Source organism: Schistocerca serialis, chromosome 3 (genome assembly GCF_023864345.2).
Source record: "Schistocerca serialis cubense isolate TAMUIC-IGC-003099 chromosome 3, iqSchSeri2.2, whole genome shotgun sequence".
In the NCBI taxonomy this organism is placed as follows: Eukaryota; Metazoa; Arthropoda; class Insecta; order Orthoptera; family Acrididae; genus Schistocerca; species Schistocerca serialis.
In genome coordinates this window covers 456,956,553-456,981,079 of record NC_064640.1, presented here as the reverse complement: position 1 = coordinate 456,981,079, position 24,527 = coordinate 456,956,553, and positions in this window count along the sequence as shown.

The following is a 24,527-nucleotide window of genomic DNA, read 5'->3' as shown; positions in this document are numbered from 1 at the left end:
CTGTGGGCACCTTCCCTGACGCGAGACGACGATTTGCGCACGTGCAGATGGACCTCGTCGGCCCGCTTCCTCTCTCTCAAGGCAAGCGGTATCTTCTAACTATGGTGGACCACTTCACTCGCTGTCCGGAAGCAACGCCCGTCGCTGACATCACCGCCGAGACCATCGCCACCACATTTGTCGACACCTGGGTGGCACGCTTTGGATGTCCCAGTCACGTGACATCTGACCGTGGCCACCAGTTCGACTACGCGTTGTTCACGCACGTCGCCAGACTATGTGGCATCTGGTTACACAGGATAACAAGCTACCATCTGGCGCCGAATGGCATGGTTGAACGATTCCACAGGACTCGGAAAGCCGCCTTAACTTGCTACGACACCTCGTGGCCAGGGGCAGTCACACTGGTGCTGCTCGGCCTGCGAGTAACGCCAAAGGAGGAGATTGATGTGTCACCTGCTGACCTTGTATACAGACAGCCTCAGACAATCCCGGGCGATTTCGTCAAGGAAGTACCACTCCCACGTGGCTGGCCTCCGAGTGCACACACCGACGTGGCATGTCACTGGGAAGGTATTCGTGGATGCTGACCTGCAGCGCTGCACGTACATCATGTTGTGTACTGATGCAGTACAGCCACTTCTCTGGCCGCCTTACAGTGCACCACATCACATGATCGCCCAAGGAGACAAAACGCTGGTCATCGAGTGCAACGGGAAGCCATCTGCAGTGTCAATCGATCATGTCAAGCCAGCTTACATCTTGCCCTCTCCAGGAGCCACGCATTTCTTTGACCCGGCGGAAGATGTGGTTACAGACGTCACTCCCTCTGCCACCGGTCTGATGGAGCGTGCACCCATAGCCGCCAGTGATGCACAGCTGCCGCCTGCTGTCATTGCGTCACCATGTGCGCCTCCCACCAGGCTGCCCAGGCAGCCGGCATGGCCTCCCGGAAATCGCCCACCACAGGCGCACCGGTCATCCCCACCACAGCCTCAAACAGACTACGTCACGCGCGCTGGCATCTGCGTCCTATTCAAACAGCCGTGCTGCATCACCAACATACTGTGCCACCCAAAACAGCAAACACGCACCCGAGTCACCAAACGCTGTCAGAATCCGGCGTCCACGAGCCACCGTTCAATGTTAAGATCCAGCTCCAGCTGCCGGCACCCTCGGCCGGTACTTCCAGTCAAGCTCTGGACAAAGCCTCCCGTGTCCGTCAGAGCTCCTGGACCGGCGTTCATGTCCCTCTGCCCCTGCCGCATCGGGTGTTGAGGCCGGTTTGGCATCTGCGTCAGTTTAACGTATTCACGTCGCTGTCGAGCTCCAGACATCGCACTCCACACTGCCTGTCTTGTCTGTTGCGGCTCCCGGACCCGCGTTTGAGTTCCGATGGTACAGCACTCGTGAATATCCTCCGTACCTCCGTTGTCCCAAGAGTCGAGGTCGGTTCGAATACTGCGCTGTGTTCCTGTGACTGAGTCACTCGGTAAACTTGTGGAATGTTGTAACGTATGAACACTTGGACTTGCCACTCTGAACAATGTAAATAGTGAACTCTTTCTGTAGCTCTTGTGGATGCTCGGTGTTATTATTAAGATGTCATACCAAATGACTTGCAGCAGGCGCCTTCGCCGCTCATGCTATGGACAGTTGTAGCCAGTGCTTCATGCCGCTGTCACTAGCCGACTGCATGAGGACACGCCCACCGCACCCTCGCCGGTCCGGCCCTTCCAACGCTGACCAACCCCCACCAACTCTCCCACACTGTCATCACGCAGCACATGAACTTTAAACACACACACGCTACAGAAAGACTGCCGTGTTTTAGCAGCTATGGAGCTCCACTCTCCAAGGGGGGATCTGTGTGGCGGCTGCACTGTTCAAACATGTGAATGTCTGAACTATGGCACAGCCGACACAAGTAAGTAACGCCCGGCATTCACAGGTGCAGCTATACCGCTACGCCGAGTTTTGGCAACAGTGCGTCATGCACAGGATGCATGGAACAAGGCAAGTAGACAGTGTAAGCTGGCCAATGCAATGTGACACATGTCTCAGCTCCACCGACTTTGCCGTCACTGACGACGTGCGTCGAGTCAACGCGACTCTCCCAAAAATGCGTAAGCGCAGTCTGAAATGCAGTTACTCATTTTGCGGAATGCACCCTTTGGTTTGACTGTGCCTTCCTCCCTTCCATGGACATCATGCCAGGAGCTGGACATTTGGTGATGTGGCCTTTGTCTTGCTCGCTCCACGCGGTCGCGCCACGGCTCATCACTGGAGTGTATACCCTCCAGGATCTGTGCATTTCATTTGTAACATAGTGTAAGTCTTCCAAAGAATAAATGTGTCACGACCAAAACTGCTCTAGTCATGCCGTCACCTAGCCTCTCCCTTGAACATAATGTGTGGGCATGGCAATAAAGCCGGTTCAACGCATGTTAATGACTGTAAGCGGTGATACCACATGTCTCCGCTTCACTGATGACCCCGACGTGATCCGAGACTAAAAACACGTGGTGACAAACGTTCGTTGGTACAAGTGACATGGAACTGTGAGTAGGCTGGTGCGTACATGATCTCTGCTTCAGTATCAAAATCTGGAAAAATGGGAAAGAATAATTTTCAACATTTCATTCTGAACACATTCCTACCAGCTGCAGAAACTAATTCATTGCTTTTGTTAGATTCATAGTCTGCACACAACGATGCCTCTGTTTTTGTGAAGAGTGACAAAAAATCCATAGATGTAATGTGAATTCTGCCTGAACTACTGGTGCGATTCAACATTTTGATAAAGAATTTTTTCGACAGTGGAAAGCATTTTTCTGGAAATTATCAGACAACATAATTTCTGATACCTCTTTCTCATTTCAGGTTTATTAGTGGAACAGTATTCTTAAGCTCCAGTCATTTGTTCATTACCAGTTTTCTTCGTCACACTTTATGAATTTGATCAAGTAGGGCTGGTATGCAGCGTAATATGCAGAACAGCGGTCAGGACCGTTTCTGAGTTCTTTCAAGTTCTGTCTAAATAAAGATAGTGGTTTCTGCAAAATGCCTGACTACATCAATTTTTTCTTTCTCTGGTGTGCCTGGTACGTGAAAAATGTTTGTTTTTGTCATTTGGTAGACACTTCGCATTTTTGGGATGACTACAAGGAATAAACAAAAAAAAAACTGTTTCACTGATAGTAAAATGCACAATATTCGAACATTATAATAAAGAATGGCCTACAGGAATTGTTATCAAATGTAGCACTGCATGACACATTTCATTTCAACAAATAACGAGTCCTCATTGATGGAAGTCGTCTGTAACATCAAACACTACCATCATTTTATTTCCCCGCTAGCCACGTTTATCAGAGTTACATGTGCAAGAACTGGACCATCTACATGAAGTTATTCAAAAAAATGTTTATCTAGTTTAAGCTAGTTTTTCACCAGAGCAAACAAGCTAACATGCATGAGCAAAAGAGAATTCTGCCTGGTCTACCTAGTAGCAGGCCTTTCAACTGGACTCCACTGCAGATACTAACGTGTCCATAACCTTCCCCAATTACCTAATCAGAAAATGGAGACCTACAGTTGAATGTGGAATCCGAACCACATGTCTTTCGAGGACGCTCCAACATCTGAGAGATGCGAATGCTTGGTTAAAGATCATAGCGAAAAAGTTGTGGTCTGAACGGGATTTGATCCTGTGCTCTGGATCTTTTTTTTCTTTTTATCAGGGTGACTTGGTATTTTCGTGAAAATCAGACAACCATAGTCAAATCATAATTTAATATCAGCTGCAAAAATAAAATCAACAAATTAGTTCAAGCACAAGCAATTATTAAATTCTGAATGGAAAGACTAACCCATTATCCCACCCTTTTCAATTTTTTTTTATATACATGTGGAAGAGAAAAAGTGACAAAACAAGCTACAATGGAGGGGACTGAAGCTCAGGGAAGAAGCAGGGATCACAGAGGAGCTTAACAAACACCCTGATGGTTAAACACAAGAAAAAGCATATTCACAAAAAGCGTTCGGTATCATGGCAACCGCTCCTATTTCCAATGTGCAGTTGTCAGATAATGGTGAAAAACATGGGGATTTGGGTCATTCCCACCTTCAACGACATAGTGAACATAGTAACCCAAGAGCCAGACAATCGTGTTCGTTTTCATCTGAGTTAAAAAGGATATGTCCAGATGTAGGAGAATTTTGTCTGGGAAAGCGATTTCAGACCCTTGGGTAAGGAAAGCTAATTGGTGGCAGACCCGGAGCTAATGATCCTGTCTGCAAGCAACACGCCTGTGAAGTAAGGTGTCAGTTTGATGACACTCCTCACACCGATCAGTTGGACGAAGGCCAATACGAAAAAGACGATCACCAGTAGGTATCAGATGGTGAATGACCTTATACCACGTTGAAGCAATCTCCATTGGCAATATAGAAAGACTAAAATGAGACCAGACCATTTTCCAAGACGTTGACGGGGAAGCAAGTTCAACAGAAGAAAGGGGACATGTTGCACCTGAACAGGATGATAGCATGTTGGTATTAATATGCATCATAGAAAGTATATCAGCACCTAGGATACTGATAATTAGAAAGTATTCACAAATGTGCCACAATTTAGGATTAATCCATCCAACATCAACAGCAAGGGTCAGACAGACTGGCCGGAGGCGGGAAAGTAAACGAGAGGTAACTGAATGCGGAGCCCGTGTACAGGTTAAAGCATTTTGGCGGGCAAATAAAATGGATGTCTTCATTTTGATATCGAAAAGACCCAATCCTCCAAGCTTTTGAGGCCTGGCCACCACTTCATACCGGACGTGAAAGATATGGTGGCGCCAAAGGAATCTACCAGACAACTGTTTCAATCTGCGGGCCATCATCGCAGGAAGCGGGAAGACCTGCGCAATGTAATATACTTTACTGAAGACATAGGTTTCTAAGACCCGTACCTTGTGAAAGTGGCTAAGCAAATGGCGTTCATGTTCAAGGATTGCCCTGTGAATGCGACTCATAACCTCACGCTGATTTAGTGTCACCATTTTGATCGGATTGTGATCCACTAAGATCCCTAAGGTCTTATGGCGATTGACAACCGTCACCCAAGGAATGACGCCATGATTGAAGCCTCTCAATGGTAGGAACATGCACTTATGATCATTAATGCTAGCACCAACAAGACGACAAAATGAATCCAAGGGATCCTTAAGCCTCGGTATGTCGTATTAAAACCATGACGTCATCGGCGTATGCACGGACCGAAAAAAGTTCCCCAATATAGTCCAGCCACGTAACTGCATGGCTCTAAGAACAAGACAAAAAGGGACATGGATAAAGCATTTCCCTGGGGTAAACCCATCTGATCGATATCCGGGGGGTAGGGTGACCATTCACAATCACCGAGACATTGATACCGGTAAAAAGGTGAGTTAAGACCTGTTGAGCATCATTATTAAGGCCGACAGTGGTGAGAACTCTCGTTAAAAAATCATGACTGACACAATCAAACGCGTTTTGGAAATCAAGAAGAAAGCAAAGCCCCTGGGATATTAGCGGCAGCTGCCACTGAGATTGCATCGCGACATTCAAGAACAGAAATCAGTATCATGCGTCCAGGCACACAGCTTTGGTGGGCGGCAATAATGGTATCAAGCAGCTTAGAGAGATGGATATTAATTGTTTGAGCGACAATTTTATAATCAAAGTTAAGAAGAGTAATGGGACGGAGGGAATCAATCGCAGGTCGACCTGTGGATACCGGGTGGAGGACCAGTTTACCTTCCCGAAAAGGAGCAGGAAGTGAGACTGCCCACATCAAAAAATGGTGCAAATGGCTCTAAGCACTATTGGACTTAACATCTGAGGTCATCAGTCCCCTAGACTTAGAACTACTTAAACATAACTAACCTAAGGACATCACACACATTCACACTCGAGGCAGGATTCGAACCTGCAATCATAGCAGCCACATGGTTCCGGACTGAAGAGCCTAGAACCACTCTGCCACAGTGGCTGGCCTCCCCACATTACTTTATTTACCACTGACATTAAGGTGTCACCAATGAGTGGTCAAAATTGAACATAAAACTCCTCAGGAATACCGTCTAATCCAGGTGACTTGCAGGACTGAGATCCTGTAACAACATCATATATCTCATCCGTGTGAAAGGGATGCAGAAAGGCATCATTTAATTGAGGAGTGATGATGCAGCAAGGATGTAAAGTAATCGAGAGAGTTTTCAGCCGGGACATGGGTATTGTACAGATCAGTAAAATAGGTGTAAATACAGTCGAACATGTCATGGTGAGAGGTGAACATGTGCCTGTCAGCAGTTGTGAGGGAGACAAGGCACACGCATTTCTGGCATGCCCATGAATGGACTAGATGGTATAGTGACATCAATTCATCTTGTAAAAGGGAATGTGGTTGAGACATTGTCCACAGTCCATTTGCATGTGTTTGAGCTGCAGCAATTTGGCTTTGATGCGCTGTATATCAGTAACCTGTAGGGGAGCATGCATAGCACTATCGTACAGTTGACGTAAGACTGAGTAATAAAATTCTTGCATTCGTCGATCGTCTGCCATCTTCGCAGCTCCAAAACACATGTGAGCCATATGGATTTGTCGTTTTACATGCAGTGTCCACCATGCCACAATAGACGAGTATTGGCCCGTAGTACGAGAACAACGAACCTATACGTCCTCCAGGATGACACCAAGAGAGGTATCTTGCAAATAGGCTATATTGAGCATCCAGGGAGGACAATACAGTTTTACCAGTTGCCGCTCTTAATTAAACGTGATGGCTATGGCACAATGATCAGTAAAACAGGCTGGTATTACATCAACATCCAGAAGTTGCCCACACAAGGAATCATAAATGTAAAAGCAATCGAGGCGACTGCTAGACGTGTGAGTTAAGTATATATGTCGCACAAGTGTAGGATAGGGAGAAACCCACACTTCATGCAGGTGCAACGAGTGCACCAGGTCGTCGAGTTCTTTACTGAAATTAAAATTAGGAGACTGATCCACCGGCCGTAGAACACAATTGAACTCCCCACCTAAGATAATCTTTGTCAGGAATTTTCGATGCAGGTAAATGATTTCTTCTTTATAGAAACTCAAATGTGCGGTGGTACGACCTGTGCCAGATGGGGCATAAAGAAGAAGTAAACTGAGATCACAAAACGTGCACCCGATCCCCCTTCCATTGTTGAGTACTTCAAAATCCATCAATGGAATGCCTTCCCTATAAAACAAGACAGTGCTCGTAGAAAGTTCGGAAGCTACATGAAGAAAGGTTGAGAACCCAGGAATGGAAAACAAGTCGAATAAGACTTCCTGTAAAAAAATCATCTGCCCCAAGTTGATATATAAACAGTCACAAAGTGGCGATCCAAAGCTCAGAAGATATTCTGTTAATATTCAGAGTAAAAATGTGTATGCTTGCATGGAACTTCAACCCAGAAAGAAGAACAAAAAACAGCAGAGATCCATTAGTTGATGGAGAAATATACAAGTAACCATACCAGAATCAATAGCCGAACCAGAAACAGAAGAACTATGAAACAGAACCCCCATCTTCTCACTGCTTTTTCTGCAGTCATGACACGGCTCTCTGGGGCTGTTTACTGATTGTACTATGGCTCCACAATGCTGGCGCTGCCACATTTGGTCGCATGGGAGCATCATGTAGGTATTCCATTTCAGATTGCGAGGGAGAGGTCTCTACATCCCACTCGTACACAGACATCGGTTCACGGAGGGACGGTCGGTGAATATCAATGGGATCCACTGGCTCTTGAGAATCAATCAGTCGTCTAATGGGAGAAGGCTGTGACCCAGAGGGGGCAACAGAAGTCGCAGAAGGGGGATGGGAAAGAGTTGACAGGAGAAGTGTCTGAGAGAACCGGAGAAGACACATGGGAACCAGAAGCAGGTTCCTTCACAGGTTTCTCAGAAGGGGTGGCCTCAACAACAGGAACAATGCTAGATAAGGTGTCCAGGATCTTCTGCACAGGTGAGAAAGCACCTGTGGCATCCTCATCCATGATTTCAGACTGAGGAAGGGGGTCCTTTACTGGAGGCCCATCAGAAGGGGGAGCCCATAGGGAAGGTTCATGCGCCGCAACATCATGTGTTCGGCACCGCTTGTTGTGAGAAATCATGATGGGCATATCAGAATTAATGGCATCAACATCCCGATGCAAGGACAGAGGGGGAAAATCATGGGTGGTGTCTGTCAATGGATCACTACATCCATCAGTAAAAGGGAGCGATTCAGTCTGAGATCCCTGTGGGAGAAGATCAGCTAAAGTCAATTGTTTATGCTGTTTGTATGTAGCTTTCAATATCGCCAAATGCCGTGGATGATTAGTATGAAAATGACCAGTTTGATTAGAATAATAGCTTGTTCCATCTTAGCCACTGCACGTAATATGGACCCTATAACCACATACCTATAGATGAGAAGGAATATGTTTTTTGAGCACCAGTTCCACCAACCGAATACCACAGTAGACCTGTAAGTGGTGCTGAGCGGACCTGTACGCAGCGCTTCAGTAAAGGCGGAACTAATAGCACAACCTAGTGACCCGACAGGCGAAGCAGGAATGGATCTTGAAGCGTGCACTTTGCCACTGGACCATTTTTGTTTTAGAAAAAAAAAAAAAAAAAAAAAAAAAGAAGCAAAGCAGAAAATAGGACCATTAGACCTTACATGCATAGTGGAAACGATAGCCGTGTCACCTCCTGAGATTATACTTGACGTTGGTAATTAGTGTTCTGTTTATAAATTTCCCCTCAATGGTAATGAGAAGCCGGGGAAAAATGGCAGCCGACATACAAGGAAATTATTGGACCAGTGTTAAGGGAGAGATGGAGATGCAATTCCGTGTCAAATGCACGATCTCCATGCATGTCATGCTTCCATACAAATTGAGACACTTTAGTTCTTCCTTCCCTGCATCATTTTGCATACTCTGTCTAGAACAGTGTGCTCACCATGCGAAATAATCCTCACTGAATAACAAAGTTTCATGTTGTGACTCTAACATGATAGGGTTGTATCCTGCATGGCAAATATTAGCTCCAAAAACTAGAAACTAATAACATAGCATTAATAGGCAATGTTTGCTACCTTGTGTTCTCTTCTGTTCTCTCTAATATAAACGATTCTACCCATAAACAAACGAAAGGTAGAGAATTTTCTGCAAATGCTCATTTGCATGTGGTCGCTTCGATTCGCACCATTGTAAACCAGACTTTAGGTGCTTAAAATTTATGTCTGTGAACACCAGATAACTCCGCTATGCAGCGCTGCTTGAGTGATTCACCGAGTCGTATGATAGGCAGGCAGGGCTGTACAAACCGCTGTTATAAGCTGTTCTTCGCATGGCCAAAAATGTGTAACTCAACATTTTTTACAAAATACTTGCAGTGCCTGTTAGCCGGTAAAATTTTGGCAGTGCATTACTTTCATTTTCTTCTTCCTATGTAAAAAATTTCATGGTAGGTTTTGACATGTCTTGTTGGACCATTCCCTTGTCTGTAGCATAAAATATAATAAATATTAACAGCTTCTTCAGTTTATGTCAGTTATATTGTTTAATATATGCACTGTTTTTACTAATTCAAAATAATAATTAATATATTTAGCAGGACACATGCCACACATTCACTCACCCAATTGTTCATGCATCTAGTAATAAAATATGACTGGTGTTTCCTGTGACCTATATATGACATTTGACTATGTGAATCACAATATTATCCTAGATAAATTGAGGTTTTATGGAACTGGCTGTATAGCCAACCAGTTGACAGTGTCTCATCTAACCAATATGTTGTAGATAGTTGTAGTTGATAATTTGATGAAAGTAAGAATAGGAAATTCTTCTGACTGGAGATATTTATGCAATTCCACAAGGTTCAGTCTTAGGTTGACTATTGTTTCCCATGTACATAACTGGTCTTCCAGCTAATATACAACAAGCAGAATTAGTTCTTAGTGCAGATTGTAGTAGAATTTTAATCATTCCAAAAGTACATACAGCAACAGAAGGAATTGTAAATAATGTTCTGTAAGTATTATTGTGTGGTTTTCTGTGAGTGGTTTCACTGTCAATCTCAGAAAGACATAACATATTCAGTCCTGCACATCTAGAGGTAAATATAGCACATGGTGAGTATAGCCCAGAGACTTTTTGAACATCTTTAGAGCATGTGATCTTTATTTATTTATTTATTTATTTATTTATTCATTCATGGAACAATAAATATTGTATGGATGTTGTCAGATTACAACACATGAGCACACATTTACATTTACAATTAAACAGATTTCTCATATTTTGTGTAGTTTTTATAACTAGCCATACACATATTTATAATTACATAATATTTTGGTGATAATGTCATATGTTGCTAATAGTCTACATCTATGTTAAATATTCTTTTACTTACTAAAAAGGTTTTAAGCTTTTGTCTGAAAGTGAGGTTCTCATTTATTTCTTTAATTTCTTGTGGTAATTTATTGTACAGTTTTATCCCATTGTAAAATATACTTTTTTGCATCTTTGCCTTGTTCTTTCTATCTAGATGGATGTGGTGACAAGTCTCAGCTGCTCTCCAGTCCAGTACCATCACGAGTTAAATAAAATTATAACCAAGATTCCAATCACAGATTCATGCTGTTTGTGCCATTATAAGTTAAATCTTATGGTCTTGTAAGTAAATTAATTATAAACTGAATGAATTTAACATGCTTATTTAAACGCCAAAAGTAATTTTTCCTAGCCGCCAATAGCTTGCCTAAGCAGAAGGCTATCAAATGGAGGGAATGAAGCAATTTTCATGGTAATGAATCATTTAATCCATAAAATAAACAAGATGTCATTAGTCACCAGAAGTTTCACAGGCTGTTAACTTTAAAGTCAAACCAAGTCAATTGCAGTTTCTAAGGATATTGATCACTCCCGTAGTCAATGGACTGGTTCCTCCCCAAGACCACCAATCTGCACACTGGGTAGTCAAACTGGTCTAGGGAGAAAGCCATGTTACTCTCACATTTTCAGTTTGTTTCTGTGCTAGGCATTACTTCATGACTAACTCTAATGTAGTAACTGCCTCCTTTTCTGAAATGCTTGTGTGGTTTTCCGTCACCTTGGAAGGAACTATGTACAGCTACATTCAGCCTGGCTCAAGACATTCAAGGGAGAATGCTTGTAGTACATCCAGTATGTCAGTACATCCAGATCTATGACTGTACATTAAGCTACAGATATATGATTTGAACCTTGAGAAATTATCTTTGGTGTACCTTCAATGTTAGAGTAGTTAACTTTGTCATATTGCCCCTGTTTGCATGCTCACAAATCATGAATATTTATGGCTCATTACTTTTCTTCTTGATTTTAAATTTTCAAGATCGTTCTTTGTTTTTCTGATCAGTACACTCTCTAGGGACTGGACAAATAATAATTTTTCTAATTTGTTTCTGTGTCTTTTCATGTACATTTGAGTTGGTCCATAGCAAGCCTGCAGATAGCTGTAAAGTCCACATTTGTGGGCTCGCAGTTTCCCTCATTATGTAACAAGACTGCCTCACATGTCTGAGTTTCATTAAGAATATGTCCAATTTAATTACCACTGTCAATCTGTGACTGATATTTAGTCTCCTGCTTTACCATTCATAAACCCCTTTATTCATTTATATTTCCAACTGAATCCTCTTGCAGAAAGAAAAGAGATTCAATGCCTTAATGGTCCAGGAACAGAAGGTTATCAGGTGAGGTCAATTTAATCTGATGGTAGGGGGAACAAATTTTGGAACAATCTGCCCTAGTACATCATTAGTCATGCTTGACCAAAATTTAGCAGTAATGAGAATGCACCTGTTTCCCTCTAACCACTACTAGTACTGTGGGTGGTGACCATTTTTCTTACCATGCTAGAGAGAGCAAATTTCTAGTCATTGCCTTCAACAACTACATAGCCATGAGAGAGCATTTTCAAAGCCAAGGAGATGGTCCAGCAGACAATGAAAGGGAGAAATCAGATACTGTGTTAGCTATGTTTGAGCAGTTGATGGCAGCAATTTGGGTGCAGGCTAATAACTTGTCAAAAACAGCTCAATTACAACACCAAAAGGAGATTATCAAAAAGTTAGAGGCACAAACAGTTCAAAATGCAGATCCAATTGCAGCTTTAGCAAAGAATTTGGAAGCCCAAACTGCCAGTTCTATGAAAGCATCAAAGAGATGATTATTGAAAGGTTTAGAAGCATAAAATTATGATATATTGAAAAAGATAGATGAGAAAAGTACAAAAATAGGTTCAGACTGAGCAGCAAATGCAGACAGATAACAACTCTCTCTCTGCGGCCATTCAGGTGTGTTGGGATGAAGTCTCTGTCCAAATTGACATTCAGGCTTTAGATTTTAAGAAGCAAGGTCAGATTTATGACAAGGCTCTTTCCAGAGAACAGTGAGGTTTTAACTAACATTAGTACTAAATTGTGTACAGTAGACAAGCAGATGGTAGCTCTTGCTGGTCAGATTGATTGGCAGATGATTACCATAGAATCACTGGGCGGATGTTTGGGAGAAAATGAACACAGTAATTTCTGGCCTTGGAGATGTTGTGTGTGTTTGAAACCAGGGTTGACTCAACTGAGGAGCAGCTAGAAGAGTTCAAAGCAAGTGTAGGTTATAAGAACACTGCATAGTGCTTAGGAGTAGAGAACACACTAACAAGTTGTTGTGACTCGCCGATCATTCAAAGTGCCGCCGCGCAATTACACGTGTCCTCTACATGCGGCACTGTCTGCCAGCCATGCAGCAGCTGTGCCACCTAAGCAGCCGGCCAGCCAGCGGCCGCTAGACTTGGACACAGTGCTCATTTGAATGTCATCATGTTCACATGTCGTGCTTTGTCAACATGCTCGGTGACGTACATGTATTGTGTCGTTTTGAAATATATGTGTTTGACTTGATGTTATAACACAAGTATATTAAGTTGTGGAGTATTAAATAATTTAATCAAATTATTGCAGTCAGTTCACCGTCACCAGAGCTCAGACAAGCTCCCTTGCCTAGGAAGGCACCGCAAGTGTCATTTCTCTAATCCAAGACAGCCTGTCTGATGTGGCAGCCATGCAATAACTCCCTGTGGAGGTCATCACCATGTGCACTGTGCTGTTGCAACTGCTTCCAACAGCAGTTCCTTTGAGCTGAGGTCCCCTTTCTGTTGTAGCTCCTGTGGCAGAGAAAGAGAGCTAGACAGCATATTCCACTCCACTGGAAAGGGGTACAACAGTTCCAGCAGGCAAAAACTGCGCAACATTCAGCCTGCAAGGCTGTCCTGCTTCTGTAAAGTTCCTGACTACTACTCTTGTTACCTGATCACACCATTTATGTCTCCAAACTGGGAATGGTTTAGTGGAATCTCATTAAAAATCCACCCACTTCATTCCATTCAGAATTTCAGTGGCTGTTTCAATGCAGTTCCCGTTAGTCACTGACAACTGTTGAGTGTCTTTGGTCAGCATTGAACTTCTGCAACCATTCTATGGTGGCAGACACAACTGAGCCAGGAGTGTCTTGCCCAATATTGGGGCTGGGTGTACCAACAGCTTCAGATGCTTTTTAATGACTGGCCCAGAGTACAGTTTGAGTGGTGGAACTCAGGCAGTTATTTTTGTGTGAATTATTGGCAGTTCACCTATGGATCCAGAGAAAATGATTCCTACAGTATGTCAGTGGATACCTGAATGGCCATGTATGCAGTTTTTGACTGTTCCTACTATCAGCACACAACAGCCTTAAAGTTCTTGACACTGCAGATGATTTCATTGAGGAATAGTATCATCAAAAATCCTTGCCCCTTGGATGATCTCCAAGAGTTGCAATACTGCGAAAAATTTCTACAGAGAAATTCAAAATTGATCTCATAACCAGTCACAAACCTCCAGTAGTCACTGCAAAAACAGGCCTGGATGGGTGAACAATCAGTTTGGATGCAGCCATAATAATAATTCTTGGCAAAATAATCCAAATGAAATGAAAACCGTGTGACTTCAGTTTGTAAACACGTGAGGAAGAAACGATAAGTCTAAGAACTAATGGCAAGTGCCTCTGCAAAATGTGCAGTAACAGTGCACCACCAGCCGTCACATCTTTGATTACCAAAGTCATGCTGGAAAACTAGTGTGGAGTGGCAATCCACATGATGTGTTTCTATCATGTGGCAGCTAATCCAATTGAAAGATACACTCCTGGAAATTGAAATAAGAACACCGTGAATTCATTGTCACAGGAAGGGGAAACTTTATTGACACATTCCTGGGGTCAGATACATCACATGATCACACTGACAGAACCACAGGCACATAGACACAGGCAACAGAGCATGCACAATGTCGGCACTAGTACAGTGTATATCCACCTTTCGCAGCAATGCAGGCTGCTATTCTCCCATGGAGACGATCGTAGAGATGCTGGATGTAGTCCTGTGGAACGGCTTGCCATGCCATTTCCACCTGGCGCCTCAGTTGGACCAGCGTTTGTGCTGGACGTGCAGACCGCGTGAGACGACGCTTCATCCAGTCCCAAACATGCTCAATGGGGGACAGATCCGGAGATCTTGCTGGCCAGGGTAGTTGACTTACACCTTCTAGAGCACGTTGGGTGGCACGGGATACATGCGGACGTGCATTGTCCTGTTGGAACAGCAAGTTCCCTTGCCGGTCTAGGAATGGTAGAACGATGGGTTCGATGATGGTTTGGATGTACCGTGCACTATTCAGTGTCCCCTCGACGATCACCAGTGGTGTACGGCCAGTGTAGGAGATCGCTCCCCACACCATGATGCCGGGTGTTGGCCCTGTGTGCCTCGGTCGTATGCAGTCCTAATTGTGGCGCTCACCTGCACGGCGCCAAACACGCATACGACCATCATTGGCACCAAGGCAGAAGCGACTCTCATCGCTGAAGACGACATGTCTCCATTCGTCCCTCCATTCACGCCTGTCGCGACACCACTGGAGGCGGGCTGCACAATGTTGGGGCATGAGCGGAAGACGGCCTAACGGTGTGCGGGACCGTAGCCCAGCTTCATGGAGACGGTTGCGAATGCTCCTCGCCAATACCCCAGGAGCAACAGTGTCCCTAATTTGCTGGGAAGTGGCGGTGCGGTCCCCTACAGCACTGCGTTGGATCCTACGGTCTTGGCGTGCATCCGTGTGTCGCTGCGGTCCGGTCCCAGGTTGACAGGCACGTGCACCTTCCGCCGACCACTGGCGACAACATCGATGTACTGTGGAGACCTCACGCCCCACGTGTTGAGCAATCCGGCGGTACATCCACCCGGCCTCCCGCATGCCCACTATACGCCCTCGCTCAAAGTCCGTCAACTGCACATACAGTTCACGTCCACGCTGTCGTGGCATGCTACCAGCGTTAAAGACTGCGATGGAGCTCCGTATGCCACGGCAAACTGGCTGACACTGACGGCGGCGGTGCTCATATGCTGCGCAGCTAGCGCCATTCGACGGCCCACACTGCGGTTCCTGGTGTGTCCGCTGTGCCGTGCGTGTTATCATTGCTTGTACAGCCCTCTCACAGTGTTCGGAGCAAGTATGGTGGGTCTGACACACCGGTGTCAATGTGTTCTTTTTTCCATTTCCAGGAGTGTATTTCAGAGAAGTTGGGCAGCAGGTGAGGAGACACTGCTCCAAGAAACACTCATAAGTGGCTTGAGGACATTCCTTAATATGAGAAGATCAGCAACAATGTGGTCCACAACACTACTGGTTATTCCCATGTCTGAGCCATTGTTAGACATGGCCATAATCACATCATTAAGCAACAAGATTAGCCCCTTCTGTTGACCTGAAAACCAAACTAGCAGTTGTGTTGAGGAGACTCAGGAGGTTTGAGGAAAGAACATCACAGTCATACCTCAGGGAAAACTATGCTCAAATAAGGAGACTTGTTACTAGTCTGGAATTGTCTTAGGTCAGACCTAGTCAAAAAGAAAATCTTCAAGTTTTATCTTTTGTGTGATGGCCCTTAATGAGTGAAGGAGGTCCTAAGTGACCACTCACATGTGATTGTAGACCCTGATACTGGCACTAAGAAGGAAGTAGAAAACATTAAAAACATTAAGCCATTTATTAGATAAGTCTTCCACTTAGAAATTATGTTAATGTATGTGTATAATTAGCAATTGTTGCAAGGTAATTGGTAAGACCAGCTGACTCTCCATTGTGGTATGGTTGCAAGAGTGCTCAATAAACCTAAATTACTTAAAGTTTACCAATAGTAATGAATATTCTCTTCTGTATGTTTGAGATTGAAGATACAAATATGCTTTATAATCACTCACAGTTCTACAAGATGAACCAAGAGGGAGAGAGTACTTCTGTCAATGATCAGTTATGAAAGTGGTTGAGAAGGATGCTAGTCAGAGATGGAAAGGAGAACCAGAAGTATGGCCAGCTACCCCAAGTGGGCTGGGTAATTAATGAGGGTGGAAATTGCAACTGGGCTGTTCCTCTCATGGCAGATTACACCCTTTATGTGGCTGCAATGCACAATTTGGTGTAACTGATGCACTAATGGAACCCTCCCCTGCTCAAAAAATTGCCAAAGACAGATCAGGGGATCAACGTGCAATTCTGAAGTTCTTTGCCAAATAGGCTAACTCTGGTTATTTGTTTAAACCACAGACAGTGAACACACACCATTACATACTTTTCTGATGTGTAATAAGGACAATGATTTAAGTAGTAGGAATTTGCATATTGTCTGATAACAGCTATGCACAGGAAAAAGGGAAGTGCAGGATGATAAACCTCCAAATATAAGAACTGTGAACTAAGATCTTAAGGAAGGGTATGTGAATGAACCATAATGTGCAAGAGAAAGCTAGGAAAGGAAGAAATAAATATGATTATGGAATAACCAAGAGTTTGTAAAGTAAGCAGCATGCTCTGACCAAACTTTGAGAGAAGAAAGGAGATAAAACAGTAATTGTTAAAATGTATGAAAGACTCACAGGAAGCACCACAACAGCTTGGCAGTAAAGCGGATAGTGTCTGGTTTCTCTTTGAGCTCAGCCAGTATCTCTTACAATACCAGGAAACAGTAATTTTCAGAAAAAGGAAAGGCAGCTCCTTAATTTTTGAAAGATATTCTCTCTTATAGCCCCCACATAAATAGCACAACCTAAGAAGTAACATGCATTTATCATTGTGATGAAAAGAAATAGGAAGATTCAGAAAAGCAATTAATTAAGCATTAATTTTAAGTAGTAATTTAAGGAGGCTTAATTGTCAGTGTTATCCTATGTATGCATGTGACTCAAATCTGAAGGAGAGTGAGAGGCTTGAGGATGTTGAGTAGCATCTTTGAGAAAGAAAGGTGACTGGGAAAATTAAATCTTTAAAGAGAATCTGTTAACTGTTCTTTGAAATATCAATATTATTTCTAATTCATTAAATGTATGTAGATTAAAATCTGGAGACCAGAGGAGGTACGTCACAACTGGGACATAATAGCTCATTTGTCACCAGCAGCTCACAGTGACAATATTCAAGGGGTAATCAAATAGCAGCGATATAAGTACTAGACTGCTATGAACACCTCTAAGCAACAATAGATGAGTGTGAGATGGACACCCTTCAGGGCCCAGAGTTTACAGAATGGTAGCTAAGGCACAGAAGTACTGTGGCAGAGTACATTGGTTGTGGATGAGACACAAAGGCAAGCAGCCTGCGACCAGCAGATGGCTGAACCAGCTGTCATATTCTCCTCTTAACACACAAGTTGACATGCTAGAGAGGTGGTCATCTTGGCCACCATCCAATCCACTAGCTACTCTTGCCAGAGCAGCGGCTCCTGCCCCCATTGCCCCATCCACCCTCACCCCTGCTCTCCTCAGTTGGGACAACTATGGATTGCCTTCCACAGCACCCCTTTGCACAACCAGTGAGTGCTGTGAAAGTGTGTGTCTAGTTGAATGGAAGGAGTGGATGGTAAATCCCTTCCCATCATTAAACTCCGATAGGAGTCCATAGCTAGTGTAAGTGAATACTCATGAGGATAACCCTGCAACTATGAAAAGTCTCCTGAGAAATTTTAAAATTTTCCTCTTCTGTTTATTAATATTTGTTTGATGTTGATGAAACCTGGAAAGGTCCCTCACGGAGGAAGAGACCTTAATACTGACAACTGACAATATGTGAAATGACATATGTTTTTACTGTGATACACATGTTCAGATAACTTGTTACAAATTTTTTATGAAATTTTGTGCTATTGTGAATGTTTTTGACATCAGCCCTACTGAGCATGGAAATCATACCTGCTGGTAACACATGAAAATTTGTGACAGACCAAGACTTGGACTTGGATTTTCCCCTTATCATGAGTGGTCACCTTAGCTATCTCGGCTACCTGTACATGCTTCCAGGACCAATCGAAACCTCTCTGTGCTGCAGTGTTTGTGCCCCCATTGCTTGCAGCTTAATTGGATTTCCACAACAGAGTTGATGAGACAAACATGTTCAATATTAGTATTAGCACTGTTTCGACTATCTAGGCTGTAATACTTATTATAACAGTGTCTGTTTCTTCAGACTTGCATGTATATAGTACCTGAAGGAACAGACATAATAATAATAATTTTTTTCTTGGCACAAATTAAATTTTTGAATTTGGTTAAATCAAAGAAAGGGAATGTATTCCAAGGAAACATTTAGTCCAATTATTTTCCTTTCCCACATATTGCCAAGGTTGTTTTGAGTACACTACACAAGTTTTTCTGGGGAGCTCTTATATATCCTCCATACAGTCCTAATCTCTCTCCATGCAATTTCAGTATTTTAGGAGCTCTGAAGAAAGACATTGGTAGCTGTCGATTTCCTTTGGATAAAAAGGTGCTTACCTGGGTACAATCGTGGTTCCATAGGCAACCACAAAAATTTTTCTGTGAAGGCATTGACCATCTTGTCTCACAGTGGGATAAATGTGTTAACAGTTACGGTGATTATCTTTGAAATTATAAATAGTTGACTTACTTTTTTCCATATGTCTCATTTTAATTTGACAACCACATACATTTTGATATTTTCTGTATTTGTGTGTATTTAAATGTAATCATTGTTAGGAAGCAATCATGAAATAATACAATGCATTATTTGAAAGAAATTAGTATAACACGTACAACACATGGAATAAATCTCTGTGAATGAGACCCATGTATCTATATTTAACTGAATATGTGGGTGCAACCATAAATAAACATCTGTAAGTAACATGAATATTTCTGTGCATATATATATATATATATATATATATATATATATATATATATATATATATATATATATATATATATATGACCAGTACAGGAATGAAAAACCTGCTTGTTGTTGATTGTTTTAAATTGTCATGTCTGATATCATATAAAATGATCTAAGTGCAAATAAACATAAACATAAGTCATTCATTGGCTGACACATAGATACTTTACGTCAGCTTATATGATATCTCTTTACAACAGAATAGTCAGCAACTTATACCAGTTTCACCTGTTAGCAAACAGTTGCAACGTTCTGGCTTCATTCTGTTGCTGTAGAAAGCAGTGAAGATCATTTATATTTTGCTTGAATGTGACTGCAGGTACATGGTTCATTTCCTTGAGTTTACCATGAAACTGGCTACACTCATTATCAGATAAGTTGACTGTTGTGAAAGATCACACAGACTTGTTCAATATAGGTGCTTTCTGTCTCTGCCAATCTACACTCGCTAATATATGAGGTGACAGATTTATAATGTCCTATGGGGTAGAGTATAGATAATAAGTATTGCAGAAAAAGTAGAAATCACGGTACCAATACCTAGATAAGTGAACTACTTACAGAAGGGGATTAATTCTGAAACACCAGGAGAAGTGACTGATTTATTAGTAGAAATGCTGTGTGAAATTACAGCTATAAGAATATTAGACATAAATGACAAGGTTGCTACACTTTATTTTGCAAATACAGGTGACTAACCAGAAATGATTTTGTTGACATGTTAATGTCTTCATGTGAGACTATTTGTAAACATAGTTGTAGGATAATTATTTGTGCTGATTTGAATTTGAACTTCCAGTTACCCTATAATCGTAGTTTTTATGTAAAAGATAAATGTCAGTTTTGTGGGCTTTAAGATATAAACAATGAAAAATCAAGTTACAAGTACAGATACCAGTAATCATATAGATAATATCATTATGACTTTTGAATCGAAATATCTGAAGTCTGACATAATTAAGACATGCGCCTCTGACAACTGAGCACTATTTCTCAGAATAGACTTAAAAAAAGAAAAAAAAATGGATCAACTCTGTGCATACACCAAAGGAAAAATGTATGTGGTAAATGAGAAAACTCTGAATATATTTAATATGTTGTTGTTATTGTTGTCCTTGTCATTGTGGTGCTCTTCAGTTCAAAGAGTCAGTTGATGCAGCTCTCCATGCTAGTCTGTCCTCTGCATGCCTCTTCATCTCTGAATAATTACTGCAACCTGTACCCATTTGAGCCTGCTTACTGTATTCACACCACGGTGTTCATTTACAATTTTTACCCCCTTCCCCCCACATACACTAAATTAACAATTCCTTGATGCCTCAAGATATGTTCTATCAACCAATCCCTCCTTTAGTTAAGTTGTGCCATATATATCTTTTCTCCTGAATTTGATTCAGTAACTCCTCATTTGTTACTCAGTCTACCCATCTAATCTTCATTATTCTCCTATGGCATCATATTCCAAAAACTTCTATTCTCCTTTTGTCTGAGCTGCTTATTGTCCACATTCACTTGTGTGCGACACTAAACACATAAAAGAAATTCTAATGCTTAAATTTATATTACACATTTTAAAAATCTTCTCTTAGAAATGCCTTTCTTGTCATAGCCAGTCCACATTTTGTACCTTCTCTACCTCAGCCATCATCAGTTATTTTGCAGCTCAAACAGCAAAAAACATATACTACTTTTAGGGCCATAACTCTTAATCTAATTCTCTCCATATCATATGATTTAATTTGGCTATATTCCATTACTTTTATTTTATTTTTGTTGATTTCTATCTTATAAACTTTTTTTAAAGAGATGACCCACTCTGTTCCTCCATATCATTTTCTGACTGATATTGTTATTTTTCTCTATGAACTTTAATTCTTTTTGATACAGAAACATTTAAAGTTGCAATATTCACTTTTTATTTAGTTGTGACTAGTTTCAGGTTACCTGAACCCATTTTCAAATCATCCTGGGAGATGGAAAGTTTCAAAATTACATACGTACCAGACATACAGAACAGTATTAGCAGAAATAACAATAAGCTATGTCAAGAGATATATATATCAATAAAATAGAGGGAAACATTCCACGTGGGAAAAATATATCTAAAAACAAAGATGCTGTGGATGGATATGTGTGTGTGTGTGTGTGCGAGTGTATACCCATCCTTTTTCCCCCCTAAGGTAAGTCTTTCCGCTCCCGGGATTGCAATGACTCCTTACCCTCTCCCTTAAAACCCACACAAACAAACACAAACACACACACAAAATTTAAGCTTTCACAACCAATGGTTGCTTCATCAGGAAAGAGGGAGAAGGAAAGACGAAAGGATGTGGGTTTTAAGGGAGAGGGTAAGGAGTCATTCCAATCCCGGGAGTGGAAAGACTTACCTTAGGGGCAAAAAAGGACAGGTATACACTTGCACACACACCCATATCCAACCGCACATACACAGACACAAGCAGACATTTGTAAAGTTTCGGCAGAATTTAAAAATTTAACTGCAAACAGTGAGAAGACAAATATATAATTAGATTAGTACTTGTTCCATAGATCATGAATATGGCGCTTCGTAATGATGTGGAACGTGTCAGGTTAATAAAAGGCGTCTATACAAGATATTACATTACACAAAATATTACATGACACTTAATATTTTTAATTTTTTTTTTGTGGATGTTGGGGAAATTACCCTCTTTGTCTCCTGCCACAAGGAAACCTCAGATAGGGAATGCCCTATCAGGATGTAGGGAATGTCTTTATTACAACTTCCAGTTATCAAAGATACAACAATTAATGCCCAAAAACAACAGGGCATTTAAAACCAATGAACAGTAAACAGCAGCAGCATATATACCATATGCCCATATACAAACAAAAATTATATGCTATAGTGACATGTATTATCTTTAATTGTGAACCATAAAATAGTACAGAAGGAAATCAAAATAGCATGAAATTGAAAAAACCATCATTATCTTTCAAAATGCATCATACTCATAATATACTTTACCAGAAACTAACCTAAGAGAATATACAGGCTTATTCAAAACGAAAGATCAGATTTCAATTGTTTATTACAGACAAACTGTAAAGGATAGAAACACACTGTCAATAGTACTGGATATAGAAAGGTTCAAAGTTTTATGTCCATGCAGACACTATGCCATACACTCAGCATGAGCACCATGTAATTCTCAAGAAACATCAAAATGGTGGTTCATTTCATTCCACACATGAATCAACATGTTCATGTTTATTGAACTGACAGCATCAACAATTTGATATCTCAGCTCTTGAAGAATAGCTGCCACAGGTGGGACAAAGACTCTTTCATGTACACCCACAAAGAAAAATAACAAGGGGTGAGATCTGGTGACCTGGGAGGCCAAAATCAAAGAACAAAATTTTGTTGCCTACCTCTTCCAACATTGTTGGATGGTAGTGTTAAGATAATGCTGCATCTCAAGGTGAAAGTGAGGTGGGGTGCTGTCATACATAAAAATGAAATCATTGGAATCTTTGTGAAGTTGAGGAGACAAACAAATTTGCAGCATGTCCAGGCATGACATTCCTGTCACAGTTTCCTCTACAAAAAATAAATGTCCATGATCTATGTGAACAGAAATGGCACAGAACACATTCAGTTTCAGTGAGTCTCTATCGTATTCAATGATGACACCAGGGTTCTGTGACCCTCAAATTCTTACATTGTGGCAGTTTAAATTACCCAATAGATGAAACATCAATTGTCTGAAAGGATGAGTCATTCAGGGAAAGTGTCCTCTGCCATATTCTGGAGAAATGAAGAGCAAAATGTGTACTTTCTCTTGTGGACACTGCGAAGCAATTACTGCATTAACTGCTACTTTTAAGGTTTCTTATGGAGGTGTTGTTTCAGAATATGCCACATTGTTGCTTGAAGAAGCTAAATATCCTGGCCTGCCCATTTTGTTGACTTCTGAGGCCTCAGTGTGAATGCATCTCAGATATGTTCAACATTTTCATTAGACTAGTGCTCATCCCTTGCATTTGCAACCAACATCCAATAATTTTGTATAGAAGTCATAAATCTGCTTGTGAAGAGGCAGTTTTCTTCTGAATTGAAATAGGAATCCAGGTTGCACTTGAATAATGGATTGACCTCATTCAAACAGCAACACACAAAATGGTATCTCTTGTGGTGTAGTCTCTATGTTTCTATAAACAAACAACAGTGCAGCTTTGTCAAAACTTTGAACCTTCCTTTATCCAGTGACATGCACAATGTGTTTCTATCTTTAATTGTTTGTCTGTAACAAACAACAGAAGTCTATTCTTCCGTTTTGAATCAGCCAGTATACCTATAAAACCCCATTTAAATGACACTTCTTAAGTTCCCCCTCCCCTCCCTAACTATCCCACCCATTTTTTCCCAGGAGTTGTTCCATTCCTTGCCTCTCACCAGGATGGCTGTTACCCTTTGGCTCTAACCCTTCATATCTTTTATGTTTTTGATATCTGTACTTTATTGTTTGTTTATATATACATTCATTAAGTTGCTATCGGCCTTTATGGGCCCTAACATTTGGTTCAGTGTCAGAGACAGCCTAGTATTTTAAGTTTTTTTCACTTATGAAATGCCATATAAAAGGGTTTTTGTAGTTAAATATTCTGTTATGTTTGTTTCTGGTTAAGTATTTTATGAGTATGATATATTTCAAAAGGCAATGATAATTTTTCAACGTCATAATATTTTGGCTTCTATCCACAGTATTTTATGATTAGATTAGATTAATTATTCATTCCATAGACCCACAAAAGAGGGGATCCTCCTGAGTGTGGAACATGTCAGATAAACACATCTACATCTACATCTACATGATTACTCTGCAATTCACATTTAAGTGCTTGGCAAAGGGTTCATTGAACCACAATCATACTATCTCTCTACCATTCCACTCCCGAACATCGCGCGGGAAAAACGAACACCTAAACCTTTCTGTTCGAGCTCTGATTTCTCTTATTTTGATGATCATTCCAACCTATGTAGGTTGGGCTCAACAAAATATTTCTGCATTTGGAAGAGAAAGTTGGTGACTGAAGTTTCATAAATAGATCTTGCCGCAAAGAAAAACGTCTTTGCTTTAATGACTTCCAT